Raw genomic sequence first — 16,159 nt, forward strand, 5'->3', positions numbered from 1 at the left:
AGGGAAACCTAAGATCATTTGGAATGATTCCATTTTTAAAGGAGGAGCAGAAATAGAAAGGTAATGGCTGTTATTTTCACCCTAACAAGTCTGTTCCGTAGCTGAAGTATGTTGGTGCCATTCTCCACGCTGTGTTTCAAGGCAGTGAACACTGAATGGGAAGTCGACTGGATCCCCCTGGAAGGGAAGCCAAAGGACTGGAGCCCCCTGGTGCTGCCCAGAGGAGGCTGCTCCCAGCGTAGACATCCCAGCCTAGTTCCTCCTCACATCTCCAGGGCCAGGAGGGCCTCTTCTATTGGCCCCAGAGTCCACAGGGCCAGCTGGGAAGGCATGTGGGAGTGTTGGGAAAGCACATGGGGACACTAGACATCCCAGATGGCCCATAGGATTTCCCAGCCAGTTCCATGGGCCCCTGTGGTGCCCGAAATGTGGGAAACAGCCAAGGAATGATGACCCACTCTGGGAACAGCTGCCTCCACCTAGCAGCAGGAGGGGGCTGCAGATTCATGGGAATGGAGGGTGCGATGCAGAACCCTAATGGGTACCTTAAAATTGGCAACAATGGGGAGGTCCCAGAATGTCCACCATGGATTTCCAAGAGAAGAGATTCCTAACGAAATGTTGTTCAAATAATGCAATCAACTCTCTCTTTTTTTGTGTGGTTTAAATGCCAAAGAATTCTCTCTTATTTATGTCTGTATTTTTTAAAAATGCATATACCCTGTCTCAATTAGTCTTACAACATTTCTGTTTGCTTATCTCTGCAAGTTGGCTGCATGCATGTATAATGCATTTTTCATGTCTTGATTTATAATAAGTTTTAAAACATGCCCCATTCAGAAAACAGTTGCTGCTGCTGTCAATCTCTCTCTCAGCCCCCACCCCCATCCTTCGCTAAGCCGGGGTTCCTTGCCTTGGTCCCTAGCTGTGGTTGGATGGTGACTCCAAGCATCCCCAGCCACAATGGCCTTTGGACTGCAAAGAGCTGCAAGAGTTGAGCCACTTCCAAGCAGGGGAAGGGGGAGGTTTTGCATCGAGTTGTTGCATCCACACTCCAACAGGGCTCCCTGCCCGCTTTTTACAAAAGCGTGTCTCATGGATCGTGAGACCCGCCTCATTCTTTTTATAGTTCTTATTTCTAGTAGCCTGCCAAACCTTATCAACAGCAACAACAACTGTTCTAGCATATTTAAAGAATTCATTCTGAATGGTAATGTGATGGTGGGACAGGTTAGGACAGACATTTCATGTAAAAATGGCTCCTTCGACTCCTGAATTAGCAGCCAAAGCATGGACGAGGCTCCAGACCTTTTGTACATTTTTTGAATCCTTCCTATTTTTCTGCTGGTGCTCCCTGGATTCTCTTGGATCCACTCTAAACTTATTTTGCCTTTCTCCCAGCAGGTTGGACCTACAACAAAATGGAGCACCAGCTTAAACTGATTGCCCACCTTTAGGAACCCCAGTGTGACCCTATAAGCCCCATGGCCCTTTAGGGCAGTAGCCAAGCTGGCACTGGCCAGGGGTGCAGAGGTTTAGGGGTGCTGTTGGGTTCCTTACGCAGCTGACAGAGGATATGTTTAAAATGGGGTTCAGCACTACCCTGAACACTGAATGATTCAAGGATCCCACCTCCCGTCCCGGGAGAATGAACAGGCCAAACCCCCATTGGCCCAGAAAGTCGGAGACTTCTACAGCTGCAGCAACGGGGCAAGGAGGTGGTTTGCTCTTTGGTGGGTCGAAGCAAGGAGCAGGTAGTGGGGTTTTTAAGCAGCAGTAAACTTCCTGAGGCAAAGCCAAAGGGACCGATTGAAGAAGAGCTAAGTGCGGGGTGGTGGGCGGCTAGGGGAAGAGCTGCCCAGGTGGAAGCCCCAGGGGTGAGGGGAGAGCCCGGGTGGCTCCCTGAAAATAGTAGCTGGTGGGATTCAGAGCTGAAAGGGCTCACAATGTAGAGACTGCTGAACATCGCCCAAAGGGACACATGCTTGCCAATAGCAACCATGGAAGATCACTGCTTGCCAGCAGGAAACAATTTAAGTTCACCACTTACCATTAGGGAACAATAGGGAGATCTGTTGGAGGTTGTAATTTCCCCGTGATGGGGTTTGTGATTAATTAGCAGAGCATTGAAGAACTTACCCATTCCAGTTACAGAGTAGAATGCAGAGTTTAGTTGCAGCTATTTAGAGAGATTCTTGTAGAATTAAAATACTAAGTAGATTTATTGGTCAAGTACACTTTGGATAGGAAAGACCTAATCCTATCTAAGGACTTCATAATGAATAGGAAGAGAGAGAGATGTTCCCATCTGCTCTGCTCTCCAAGAGGAAAGGAAGGGATTCTGACTCATCACAGGAAATGCGTGAGTGAGGAGTCATATCAGGGGTCATAAAGTAGAGACAGATAGGAACAGCTAGCGAGACCCTCACTCACTATCTGTGCTCTCACTGCCCCTAGTGGTCATCAGCCTAGTCGGTGCAAAAGGTCTATGCACTGGAACTCCATGTCCCACAATTCAATTCAGTTTATTATGATCAAAGATAAGCACACAGTTCACAAATCCAGTTACAAGAGTCCCCCAAATATTTGATACCAGTGCATGCCTATATATACATGCACATAAAATATACAATCTCTATTATTATTTATCCAAGATGGGCCATGCGTGGCGACGTGGTAGGAAGGAAGCGACTGGCTGAGTTTGCAAGCAGAAGCACCTGATTGGGCAGTGGGGATTCCCAATGCAGATAAGGAGGAGGGGCCTGTGATGGTTAAGGTCAGTTGGAATGCAGCTGTTACTGGTCGGAAGATGTTCTGGATATAAAAGGATAGCAGGCAGAGGTCTGCAAAAAGACATTGGAGAGGGAGGAAAGAGCCCCTTCAGGAGAAGGAGGATGCCGTGTAAATGAACAAAATCTGTTAACTCGGGGAGGGAGGAAGAAAAAACATGAAAGGAGGCGGAAGAAAGAGTGGAGAAAAGCGAGTGGCAGAAGGGAGGGGGAAGAGAGACAGAAGGAAAGGCAAGGGACGGGGCTGGCAGCAAGGAAGGGTCCAGGCAACCACTGCTGCTGTTTGGGGCTACTGAGGCCATTGTAAGAGGGAGGCAGTCAGGCAAGGGATGGGCCTGGGCCTGTCAGCGGTCTGAGGGGAACGAGCAGCCATGGTGGTGGTGGCAGCACCGAGGAACGGCCTGGTCAACCACTGCTGCTGCTCCTGGGGGGAGGAGCAGGAGCGGGACTTGGGTGAGGAGTTCTCTGGGGATAGGGGGCTGCAGCTTGGCCAATAGGCAGCAGCAATGCTGCAGCCACGACCAAGAAGGGTGAGGGGGATGGAAGCAACGGGATGGAGGAGGAGCAGGAGTGCAGCTCAGGTGAGGGTAGGGAGATCTTTGAGGTGAGGGGAGCAATCAAGTACTAACGCGCAGATGCTCTAGAGAGTGCAAGAATCCCAACACTGAAGCGGAGATAAACAATGGTGGCAGTCAGGATGCAAACATGGTGGGCCGGCAGGCGAAGCCCCGTCGGCCAGCAAGAAGAGGCGGTGGCAGGGAGAAAGGATGGCGGCGGTGAGAAGGTGGGCAGACGGCAGGCAAAGCCCTACCAGCTGGGAGTAGAAGGTGGGAGGCGGTGGTGGGATGGCCTGGCCCTGGCCCGCCCAAAGGGGAGAGCTGCAGGGGGGAGCGAGTGAGTGAGCAAGCTGCGGGGGGAGAGTGAGCGAGCGAGCTGTGGCGGGGGGAGAGCAAGCGAACGAACTGCGGGGGGGATGTCACAGGCTCAGTACACAACTACACAGATGCTCTGTGCGAGGTCAGCTAGTTAATAACTATTACATAAAATATAAAATGGAATAAGATGACAAAATAAAAGCAAGACGAATTAAGAGCCTTTATGAGCCATCTCCGACACACAGTGGGTGGGTCTTAATTGCAGCTGTACAGAATTTGGCCACCAGAGATGCATGATATAGGTATACTTTTTTTTTGGGGGGGGGGCAAATTCAAGTTTTATTGATTTTAACAATAGCAATATTATCATTCATTAAAAATACACACAGAAAAGGTGGACTTCCCGCTCACATTTCTTCGTGAATCATCAACTATAAAATTTACCCTTGCTATGATAATAATTCAAAAGATAAGTTCAAACATTTACAAACATAATTAATCTAACCAACCTGCGATTTATACTAAATTTCAAACCCTGCTGTCAAGTCCATAGTAGGAAAGTAATTCCTTAGATACAACAAAAATGGTTTCCAATCTTCTTTAAAACATTCCAAGTTTTGATCTCTTAATAGTGCTGTGGGTTTTGCCATCTCCGCATATTCCAAAATTTTTATCAGCCAGTCTTCTTTTGAAGGCAGTTCACTAGACTTCCATTTCTGTGCATATATAATTCTAGCCGCCGTGGAGGCATACATAAAAAATATTAAATTGGTCGTAGAAATTGCACCTTGTGTTATTCCCAGCAGGAAGCCTTCTGGCTTCTTAGGAAATGTCATTTTAAATATTTTCTTTAATTCATTATCTATCATATCCCAATAGGCTTTAGCCTTCCCACAGGTCCACCACATATGAAAAAATGTGCCTTCAAAATGTCCACACTTCCAACATTTGTTTGAAACATTTTTATACATTAATGCCAATTTTTTTGGTGTCAGATACCATCTATACATCATTTTATAATAATTTTCTTTGATAGCATAACATGCAGTAAATTTTAAATCATTTTTCCATAACTTTTCCCAGGCTGCCATTTCTATATTACGCCCCGCATCTTGAGCCTATTTTATCATAGTCGTTTTAACCACTTCCTCTCTTGTCTCCTCCAAAAGCAACAGTTTATACATTTTAGAAACTAATTTTTCAGCATTTTGACATAATTCCTTCTCAAAATTTGAAGTCTGGTCCTCAAATCCGACTTTAAGGTCCTTCTTATACATCTCATTTAACTGATGATACTGAAACCAATCTCTAACCAAATCTTGTATTTCAGTTAATCTTTTTAACTTACAATCCTTTTCCTGAAAATGTAACAAATCCCTATAGGTATCCCAGCACATTTGCATATTTACTTCTTTACGTGATAAGGCTTCAATCGGAGATACCCATAACGGAGTTTTAGGTTCAAACCAATTTTTGTATTTTAACCACACCCTCATTAAACTCCTTCTCACATAGTGGTTCAAAAAATCTTTATGTATTTTACTTTTTTCATACCACAAATACGCATGCCATCCAAACCTTCTGTCAAATCCTTCTAAATCAAGAATTCTAGGGTTTCTTAGCGTTATTCATTCTTTTAACCATGTCAAACAAACAGCATCAAAATACAACCTTAAGTCTGGCAAGGTAAGACCACCTCTTTCCTTTGCATCTGTTAGATTCTTAAAATTAATTCTTGGTCTTTTCCCCTGCCAAACAAACTTAGTTATGTCCTTCTGCCATTGCTTAAAACAAGTTAAAGTGTTAATTATGGGAATAGTCTGAAAGAGAAACAACATTTTAGGCAAGACATTCATTTTCACCACTGAAATTCTTCCCATTAAAGACAGATTCATTTTAGACCATCTTTATAAATCACTTTTCACTGAATTCCATATTTTGACATAATTATTTATAAACAACAGGGAGTTGTTATTTGATAACCAAACCCCCAAATATTTAACTTTCTTCTCCACTTTCAGCTCACTTATTTCAGAGAATCTGTCTTTGGTTTTCTGATCCATATTTTTAGTTAACACCTTAGTCTTGGTCTTGTTTATATAAAATCCAGCCAGCTGACCAAATTGTTGTATTTTATCCAAGAGTCTTTCAATCTTATCCATTGGATTCTCTAAAAACAGCACAACATCATCTGCAAAGGCTCTCAACTTATAATCCTGTTTCCCAATTTTGGGACCGTGTAATTTATCATCTTCTCTGATAGTTCTACAAAGCACTTCTAGAACCAATATAAAAAGCAATGGGGAAAGTGGACCTATTGGTAGCCAATGTAATTGCTTTAAAAGAGGCATAAGATGGTCTCCCTGAGACACCCCAGAGACCCATCCAGCTGCTGCATTTTGAACCAAGGGAAGTTTCTGAACAACGTACAAAGGCAACCCCAGGTAGAGCGCATTACAGTAGTCAAGCCTAGAGATCACCAGGCTAGATCTCACTGGGATGGTAAACCTGAGATTAACAACTTCTGCCAGCTGACATTGATGTATTAAATTAGAAATGCATAGAATTGCACAGCCTGAATTAGTTTGAAATAATGGTTCTCTGCAAGAGATGTTTCTTTGCTTGTCAGTGCAAAGCACTGTCAAAACTATGTTTCTCTAGTAGTTTTCCATCCCCCATAGGTTACTGCGACCGTCTGTGGAATGTACTGAAGCTGATATGTAGAAGGGGTTGATATGACTAGGAAGATGTTGGCAGTCTGCCTGCGTACGTGTTTAGAGTTTGTTTTCTGGCCTTGGTTAGGCACCTTGGCATCATATGCTGTTTCCTTGTGAGGATGACTTTTGCATTTGTCTTGTATAAAGGTATGGATGTTTGAATATTCCTTTGTCTTGCTTTGAGCTAAAGCCAAAGTAACACCTCTGTTCTTAAGGCAGATTAAAAGCCTTGATCTTTAAGTCCTCTCATCGGGGCTGGTTATTGGACTCCATCCGCCCAGAAAAGAACCTCCCCTACTGGTTCAAGTCTACTATAATACATCAAGTGGTGCCGTGTCTCGGATTTGGGGTGAAATTAAGGACCCCACTGGGCGGTGCGTCCCCTCCAGGGCTCTCGCTGGGTGAAGAGGCAAGCCGGCTGCCGGGAAGTTTCCCGGGTCCTTTTTCACACGTGCAGCAGCCCCCGAGTGGCCACCACAAGTGAAGGAGTCCAGAGAGGCAGATCAACAGGTGTAGTCCGGCCAGCAGGACGGGTTTGAGTCCCTGAGCAGTGAAACGTTTCCTTGGTGAGTAGCCATTGCTGATTGTCCGTTAGGTTGGGGTTAAAGTCCCTGTGAGTGAAAGAAGGTGGATCTATAGCTTGGTGACCCTGGTGTATAAGAGGCATCGACACAGACGCCTGAGCGCTTGTGATAGTGTGTGTGAGACTTGGGGTTTGAGTCCTCAAGGCCGAAGGGACAATGGGGAAAAGCCAAAGCAAGGCTTCTGGGGGTTGTACTCCACTGGAATGTGTTTTGAAACACTGGCAAGTGTTAATGGGGGGTGATTCCCTTAGGAATAAGAATCTTCCCCTTAGGAAGAAGAAGATGGTTAATTATTGTCAGAATTGTTGGCCATATTATGAATTAGAAGGCCAAATGAAATGGCAAGCTCAAGGTTCCCTTGATTATCAAACCATATTGCAACTGTTGCTGTTTTGTACTCGTGTGGGGAAATATGAGGAGCATCAATATGCTCAGGTTTTTATGGAATTATGGTCCAGTGATGAACTATTAAAGTCCTGTGGACTGTATAAGGCTGCTAGGATTGCAGTTGGAAGGTCTTGGTCCCAACCACCTCCTTATGTACATCCATGCCCTGAAGAGCCTATACCCACTATACCTAGTGCTTCACGTCCCCCGAGAGAGAGAGTGCCTCAACCTGTTCGACAGTCCCAGCTCCGTGTCGACCCCAGTTTGATCCTTGACACTTGGTTGCGTTCAGAGGATGGGGGAGGGGATAGGTTGCAGTTGCCAACAGGGGGAGCGGGCATCGGAGCTGTGGGGTTGCCACTCTCAGCAGGAGCAGCTAGTCCCGAACATGTGGACATTCCCAAGGCAAGTTTAGAGGAGGAAGAAATAGTCCTCTTTCAGGAGAGGGAACAGATTAATGAGGAAGACTCAAGCCCAGCCCTTTTAGCCCCCCTCCGTGAAGCTTTGTTGAAGAATGGAGAAAAGACTTTGGTCTATGTCCCCTTTACCTCGGCTGATCTCTTAAATTGGAGACAGAATACTCCTTCACTGAGAGAGACTCCTAGTAAGATGTATGGCCTGTGGGAGTCTGTTTTTGAAACTCATAGACCTACTTGGTCTGATATTCGCCAGATGGGCCGTAGTTTGCTCACAACAGAGGAGCGTCGTCTGTTGGAGGAGAAGGGCTGGGAGTTGGCTAAGAAAGCCAGCAAGGGGAATGAAGATGAGGCACGGGAGATTTGGCCCCAGGCTAATCCTGATTGGGATACTAGGGTACAAGGTGCACGTACTCTTCTGTCAAAGCATCAGGAGATAGTGTTAGAGGCTTTGAAGACATGTGTGCCAAGGGCCATCAATATGGCAAGGGTACACCAGATCATGCAAGGACCCACGGAAAACCCTGGAGAATTTTTGGATAGATTGGAGAAGGGGTTCAGACAATATACCCATTTGGATTTGGAGACTCCAGAAGGGGAATATGTTTTGAAGATGGCTTTTGTGAGTCAGAGTGCCCCTGATATTCGACGTAAATTGCAGAAGTTAGAAGGTGGATTACAGGTGGCAATGGGGCAATTGATGAACACGGCATATACTACCCATACACAGAGAGAGGAGACGGCAGAAGCAAGGCAGAAGGTGAAGGTTATGTATGTGAATGAGAGAGGAAGACAAAGAGGAAGAGGATTTAATAGGGGACAAGGCAATCGGAGAATTCTTAACTCTCAGCCAGGACAAGGACAGTGCTTTAAGTGTGGGGGAACTGGACATTGGCAGAGAGAATGCCCAAATCAGTTTGAACAAGGACCTACCCCTAGAAGACAGGGAGGAAGAGGAAACTGGAAAGGGGGACCATCAGGAACCCTATCTCCCTTAGCACAGCCTTGGCAGCCACAAAGGGACCAAACCCAGCAAAATCAGCAGCAAAATTCTTGGCCACAAGCCCCAGAGCCCTGTATGTATCAAGGAACTTATGCACAAGGTCAAGGTTTTCTGCAATCGGACAGACAGGGGGCTGCATCTATACAGCAGGAAATAGATTTAGACCCACAAGAACCCCTTGTCTCAATGGTAGTGGGTTATGGACAGCATTCTCTTTTGGTGGACAGTGGAGCCACTCATTCAGTTTTGAAAACACCCCAGGGAGCCCCATTGTCAGGAGAAACAAAACAGCTAATTGGTGTGGCTGGGAAAGAACTCTGTCGCCCCTTTTTGAAACCCCAGACGTGTATGCTGGGTGAAGGAGTGTTGACCCACGAATTTTTGTGGGTTCCTGAAAGTCCAGTCCCACTTATGGGGAGGGATTCGCTTTGCAAATTGCATGCTATTTTGGAATTTGCCCCTGGGAAGATTAAAATGATTATTCCCTCCACTGAAGAATGGAGGTATCAGGCTGCTCTCATGGGTCTGTTATCTGAGCCATCTCCTTGCTCTGTGCCTCAGGAGCTATTACAGTTAGTGACTCCTGACGCTTGGTCCACGGATGGGACGCCAGGATTTGCCCATTCTGCAAAACCTGTCATGGTTGAATTGCGCCCTGGAGCACAACCTGTTCGCATTCGACAATACCCCCTAAGGAAAGGAGGTAGGGAAGGGCTGCAGCCAATAGTGGACCAATTTTTGAATGCTGGCATTTTAGTTCCGTGCGTGTCGGAATGGAATTCGCCTGTCACAGCAGTGACTAAAGCATCAGGAGAGTGGCGCATGGTTCAAGACCTACGCGCCATAAATGACTCAGTGGTCACTCTCCATATTCCAATTAGCAACCCATACACCTTATTGACCACTCTGGGGGCAGAATATGCTTCTTTTACTGTCCTGGACTTGAAGGATACACCCCTTCAGGGAATAGACTATGAATGCTTTGTAGATGGAAGCAGCTTCATGCTTAATGGGGAGAGAAGGGCAGGCTCTGCTGTGGTTACCACATCCTCTGTTCTTGAAGCCGCCCCACTGCCTCCTGGAACTAGTGCCCAGCTGGCAGAATTGGTAGCACTTACCAGAGCATTGGAATTGGCTGCAGGCTATCGGGTGAATATTTACACGGATTCAAAGTATGCATTTGCGATTCTACATGCCCATTCTGCTTTGTGGGCTGAAAGGGGATATTTCACTGTGTCTGGTCAGCCTGTTAAGTATGGAACTCAGATTGCCCAGTTGCTAGAGGCAGTTCAGAAGCCCACAGCTGTGACGGTTATACATTGCAAGGGACATCAGGGTGGGCAAGACCCTGTCGTGCGTGGAAATGCCTTTGCAGACTCTGTTGCCAAGCATGCAGCTCGGCTGGAAGAGGTCTCTGCTTTCCAAGCTCCTTTGATACTTCCTCCACACCCTTTACCTTTAATTCCTGAATATACCAAGGAGGATTTGCAGTCCCCACCCACTTTGCCACATGAAGACTGGACAAAGAATGAAAATGGGTGGTGGATAAAGAAGGGGAACTTGGTTTTGGTTCCTTACCAGTTACTTCGTGTTCTAGTCACAGATGCTCATCAAGCTACTCATTTGGGTACTACCCGCCTTACTCAGCAATTGCAAAGACGATTTTGCCATCCCAAATTGGCTGATATGGTTCAACATGTATCCCGCAGTTGCTGGACTTGTGCTTTAACTAACCCAAAGAACACCCCACGCCCTCCACAGGGTTTGGTAAGAAAAGGGGGACATCCAGGTGATTCCTGGCAAGTGGATTTTGCTGAACTTCCTAAGACTGGACGATTTAAGTATTTGCTGGTCTGTGTTGATACATTTAGTGGGTGGGTGGAAGCATTCCCCACGCCAACTTGCAAAGCAAGGGAGGTTGTGAAACACCTCTTGAATGATATTATCCCTAGATTTTCTATCCCTGGACATCTGGACAGTGACCAAGGCCCTCACTTTGTTGCAGACGTTGTTCAACAGTTGGCAACGGCTTTGGGCATACAATGGTACCTCCATTACCCCTGGACACCCCGAAGTTCCGGAATAGTGGAATCAATGAATAAATCTTTGAAGAAACACTTGACACGTTTGGCTTTGGAACTTAATTGGAACTGGGTTAGGGCATTGCCATTGGCTCTGTATCGTGCACGTCTAACCCCACGGGGTAGGACCAAGCTTGCCCCTTTTGAGGTGTTGTATGGGAGGGCAGTTCCCATTTCGAATGTCACGAATGACATTGACTTGACTGTGAAGGGGGAGGATGCACAGCAAGCGTATGTACAGGAACTGGTGCAGTTTTTTTCTTCTCTGTCCCCCTATTTGCAGGGCATCGAGCGGCCGGAGCCTAAGGAGCAGGCGCACACCTTCCAGCCTGGGGATCAAGTCCTGGCTTTAAAGTGGAAGGAGCCCCTCCAACCCAACTGGGATGGCCCGTATACAGTCCTGCTGACCACCAGAACGGCAGTCCGCCTTGATGGAGTGAAGACGTGGGTCCACCATACCAGGGTGAAGCACGCACCAACTGACCAGGGAGGCTCGCTACTGGATTCGCCACCTGAGCCTGTTTGAACAGTGTCCCCAACACCTACTGCTAAGCAGCCTCTACGTGTGGAGTCCCAGAGACATTTTGCAACAGACTAGGCTGGGGTGCCTGGGTGCCCATAACTGTGGGATTGGGAATAGCTCTTGCAGCTTTACATAGCTCTTGCACGCATTTACATGTCTTTCTGTACTATGGCGTCACAAATACTGGTTTGGCTATGGGTTGCTATGAACATATTGCTCCCAGCCACCTGGGGTCAAATGAAAACCCACCCCAAGATGCAAGGCCTTCAGGCAGTAGTCCATGCCACCAGGCTTAAGGACTGCTGGCTGTGCACACATGCTGACATATATTCCAATGAGCAAATAGCCTTAGTAGGAGGTCCAGTGCCTCTCACATGGTTGATAAGGCCCCCACGAGTGGGTTGGGGTCCTGTTTGGGTAAGCAACACTGACTTTGCTTGGAGACCAACACGGAGGGAAAATGGAAAACAAGTCAATACCTTTACCCACGCTTGGGAAAGGAATTGGTTCTCCTTGGGAATCCCTGAATTCCAAGTGGAGAGCTGGTTGCAACATCCCATATGCATTCAGAATGACAAAAGCGCAGGCCACGACATGGGGTGATACCACATGACTATTCTGCCCACACTTGGCTCTTTGACACTGTGAATGGGGAGTTTGTACCTGTAAGGGATGATTATGGACCCCCGCAGGAGGAGTGTCATGATGCACAACTAAATGTGGGGAAGTATTTCCTTTTATGGAAAACATGCAAAAACCTCTATTACATTGTTTAATTTCACAGAAGGTGACTGGAAAGATGAGTCCCTGGGAATATGGAATAATACCATATATGTACATGATCGGTTGGGGATCCTGATAAATAAGACAGCTACTGAGAATGAAACATGCAGAGGTGACACGTACACTTGGAATACCCCTTTTTGGCATTTATGGCTCAGCATCACCTGTGCCTACCACAGAGATCACTCCCTGACCAGAGCCTGGTACGGGGGGATGGCAAGTAGCTCAGGGGGTTTTAACCTGAGTGACCAGTGTAGAACATCCCTCAATCATGGAGAAAAGAAGTTGAGAGGACAGAGATATGGTTCAGGCAACTTTCTGACCCTTATCCTGAATGAACCAGGAATGTATTGGCTTTGTGGCAGAGCAGCATACAAAGCATTACCTCCTGGATGAAAGGGTCGCTGTGCCCCATCCTATTTGGTACCTAGGGTAGAGATACATCAACATTTGAATGCCTCCAAGGTATTAAACCTGGGGAGCTTTCTGCATCGGGTGAAAAGGGACATTAATCCAATCGCAGTGCGAAACACAGGGTTTCATAAAGCCTGGAGGGCAATCTTACCCGGTCTGGGGGTGACTGAACTGGAAAGGGCAATCATCAACATTTCCCAGGAAGTTGAGAAATCATTTAATAATACTTTGAGTATGCTGCTGGACCTGCAAGCAGAGGTCCAGTCTTTATCTAAAATGGTGTTACAAAACCGAAAAGCTCTTGATATCCTTGCTGCCCAACAAGGGGGAGCCTGTGCTCTGATTGGGGAGGAATGTTGTTATTATGTGGATAAGAACCAGCAAATAAACCAAAAGGCCCAGGAAATCAAAAATGCCCTGCAGGTGTTTCATAACATTGGGGTTCAATCAGAGTGGGAGCCTTGGGGTTGGCTTACCAGCTGGTTGCCTGACCTGAAATGGGTACACTCCCTAATCCTGTGCCTCTTGGCTTTGGGCATTTTTCTTATTGCTTGTTGTTGCTTTGCTAATTGTGTACTCCCCTTTGTCCGGTTAATCAAACATATCATTCCAGAGAAATCAATAGTACCTAAAAGTGAGATGCTAGCCATGATGTATATGGATGAGCAAAATGTAGTTCTTAGAGGACAGGATGGTACTCTGGGTAGGATGGAAATTGAGGAGTTGATATATGAGCTTGGAGACAGCTGCCCAGAGGATGATTGTGTATAATTATGCCTTGTATGATCTCAGAATAAGGTGTGTGTGAAGTATTGGTGCACTCTAAGGAGAGGGAAGTGACGGATTTGAAGATACAGATAGTAGCAAGAGGAAGGGGGGAATTGATGTATAGTAAATTAGAAATGCATAGAATTGCACAGCCTGAATTAGTTTGAAATAATGGTTCTCTGCAAAAGATGTTTCTTTGCTTGTCAGTGCAAAACACTGTCAAAACTATGTTTCTCTAGTAGTTTTCCAACCCCCATAGGTTACTGCGACCGTCTGTGGAACGTACTGAAGCTGATATGTAGAAGGGGTTGATATGACTAGGAAGATGTTGGCAGTCTGCCTGCGTACGTGTTTAGAGTTTGTTTTCTGGCCTTGGTTAGGCACCTTGGCATCAATATGCTGTTTCCTTGTGAGGATGACTTTTGCATTTGTCTTGTATAAAGGTATGGATGTTTGAATATTCCTTTGTCTTGCTTTGAGCTAAAGCCAAAGTAACACCTCTGTTCTTAAGGCAGATTAAAAGCCTTGATCTTTAAGTCCTCTCATCTGGGCTGGTTATTGGACTCCATCCGCCCAGAAAAGAACCTACCCTACTGGGTCAAGTCTACCATAATACATCAACATGACTGAATGTATGATGAACCCACATACTTAGCACATGGGGAACTAAATGGCAGGAGGAAGCATTCTAAATGTAGCCTCCTTCCCAACATGCAAACATTTCTTTTGCGCGATAGTCAGTAACGCATGTGTGTGTTTGTGTGTAAGTGAGAAAGAGTTCTGTGCGCACACTGACTTGATGCTGCTGCCCAGGACAAAACTCTTTCCGCTCACCGATTCTAAACATGAGAGGGAACACTGCTGCCCACCACAGCCCCTCTGTCCCCGCCCTTCTTCTTTCAAAAGTAGGGGAGAGGAGGGGTGGCTAGAAAGTCTCTGCTCCACTCTCCTCGACTACATCTTCTGGAAGGGGAAGGGAAATAGAAGCTCTATCTACATTAAAAACATGTATATCCTCTCAGGTGTGAATTCTTTCATCTTGGGTAAGATGAGAGTTAGGATTGAAGCTCTTTCCACACTTCAGCCATTTACATGGTTTCTCTCCTGTGTGAATTGTTTTATTTTCTCTAAGATTTGAACCCTGATCGAAGCTCTTTCCACACTCCAGGCATCTAAATGGTTTCTCTCCAGGAATGAATTTTTTAAATGTTGGATAAGATTTGAACTCTGACTGAAGCTCTTTCCACACTCCAAGCATCTAAAGGGTTTCTCCCCTGTGTGAATTTTTTGGTGTTTTCTAAGATGTGAACCCTGATTGAAGCTCTTTCCACACACCAAGCATCTAAATGGTTTCTCTCCTGTGTGGATTATTTGATGGTTCCTAAGACTTGAGCGCTGACTGAAGTGCTTTCCACACTTCAAGCATCTAAATGGTTTCTCCCCTGTATGCATTACTTGGTGTCGTTTAAGAACTGAGTTCTTAATAAAGCTTTTTCCACACTCCAGGCATTTAAATGGTTTCTCTCCTGTGTGAATTCTTTGATGTTCTCTAAGATTTGAACCCTGATTGAAGCTCTTTTCACACTCCAAGCAGCTAAATGGTTTCTATCCTATGTGGATTATTTGATGGTTCCTTAGACCTGAGCGCTGACTGAAGTTCTTTCCACACTCCAAGCATCTAAATGGTTTCTCTCCTGTGTGAATTCTTTCATGTTGTCTAAGACATGAGTTCTGAATAAAGCTCTTTCCACACTCCAAGCATCTAAATCGTTTCTCTCCAGTATGAATTTTTTGATGTTGTCTAAGTGATGAACTGCGATTGAAGCTCTTTCCACACTCCAAGCATCTAAATGGTTTCTCTCCTGTGTGAATTATTTGATGTTTTCTAAGATCTGAACCCCGATTAAAGCTGTTTCCACACTCCAAGCACCTAAATGGTTTCTCTCCTGTGTGGATTATTTGATGGTTCCGTAGACCTGAGCGCTGACTGAAGCTCTTTCCACACTCCAAGCATCTAAATGGTTTCTCTCCTGTATGAATTTTTTGATGTTGTCTAAGACATGAGTTCTGAATAAAGCTCTTTCCACACTCCAAGCATCTAAATGGTTTCTCTCCTGTATGAATTTTTTGATGTTGTCTAAGATGTGAGTTCTGAATAAAGCTCTTTCCACACTCCAAGCATCTAAATGGTTTCTCTCCTGTGTGAATTATTTGATGTTTTCTAAGATCTGAACCCTGATTGAAGCTCTTTCCACACTCCATGCATCTAAATGGTTTCTCTTCTGTGTGGATTATTTGATGGCTCCTAAGACATGATCTCCGACTGAAGCTATTTCCACAATCCAAGCATGGAAATTTTTTCTCTCCTGTCTGTATTCTTTGATGTCTCGTAAGACTTGAGCTCCGAAGGAACCTTTTTCCACACTCCAAGCATCTAAATGGTTTCTCTTCTGCGTGGATTATTTGATGGCTCCTAAAACATGATCTCCGACTGAAGCTCTTTCCACAATCCAAGCATGGAAATTTTTTCTCACCTGTCTGTATTCTTTGATGTCTCCTAAGATTTGAGCTCCGAAGGAAGCTTTTTCCACACTCCAAGCATCTAAATGGTTTCTCTCCTGTGTGAATTCCTTGATGTTTTCTAAGATCTGAACCCTGATTGAAGTTGTTTCCACACTCCAAGCATCTAAATGGTTTCTCTCCTGTGTGAATTCTTTCATGCTTCTTAAGATCTGAGCTCTGACTGAAGCTCTTTCCACACTCTAGGCATTTTATTGGTTTCTCTCCTGTATGAATTCCTTGGTGTTCCCTTAGATGTG

At 45.6% G+C, this 16,159-nt stretch overlaps 1 pseudogene; it reads right to left on the reverse strand.

Moving 5' to 3' along the window:
- Positions 1–3,989: 3,989 nt before the first annotated feature.
- Positions 3,990–16,159, reverse strand: part of LOC128347570 (zinc finger protein 729-like) — a 44,432-nt pseudogene continuing 32,262 nt past the window's right edge.

Source organism: Hemicordylus capensis, chromosome 2, assembly GCF_027244095.1.
Source record: "Hemicordylus capensis ecotype Gifberg chromosome 2, rHemCap1.1.pri, whole genome shotgun sequence".
NCBI lineage: Eukaryota > Metazoa > Chordata > Lepidosauria > Squamata > Cordylidae > Hemicordylus > Hemicordylus capensis.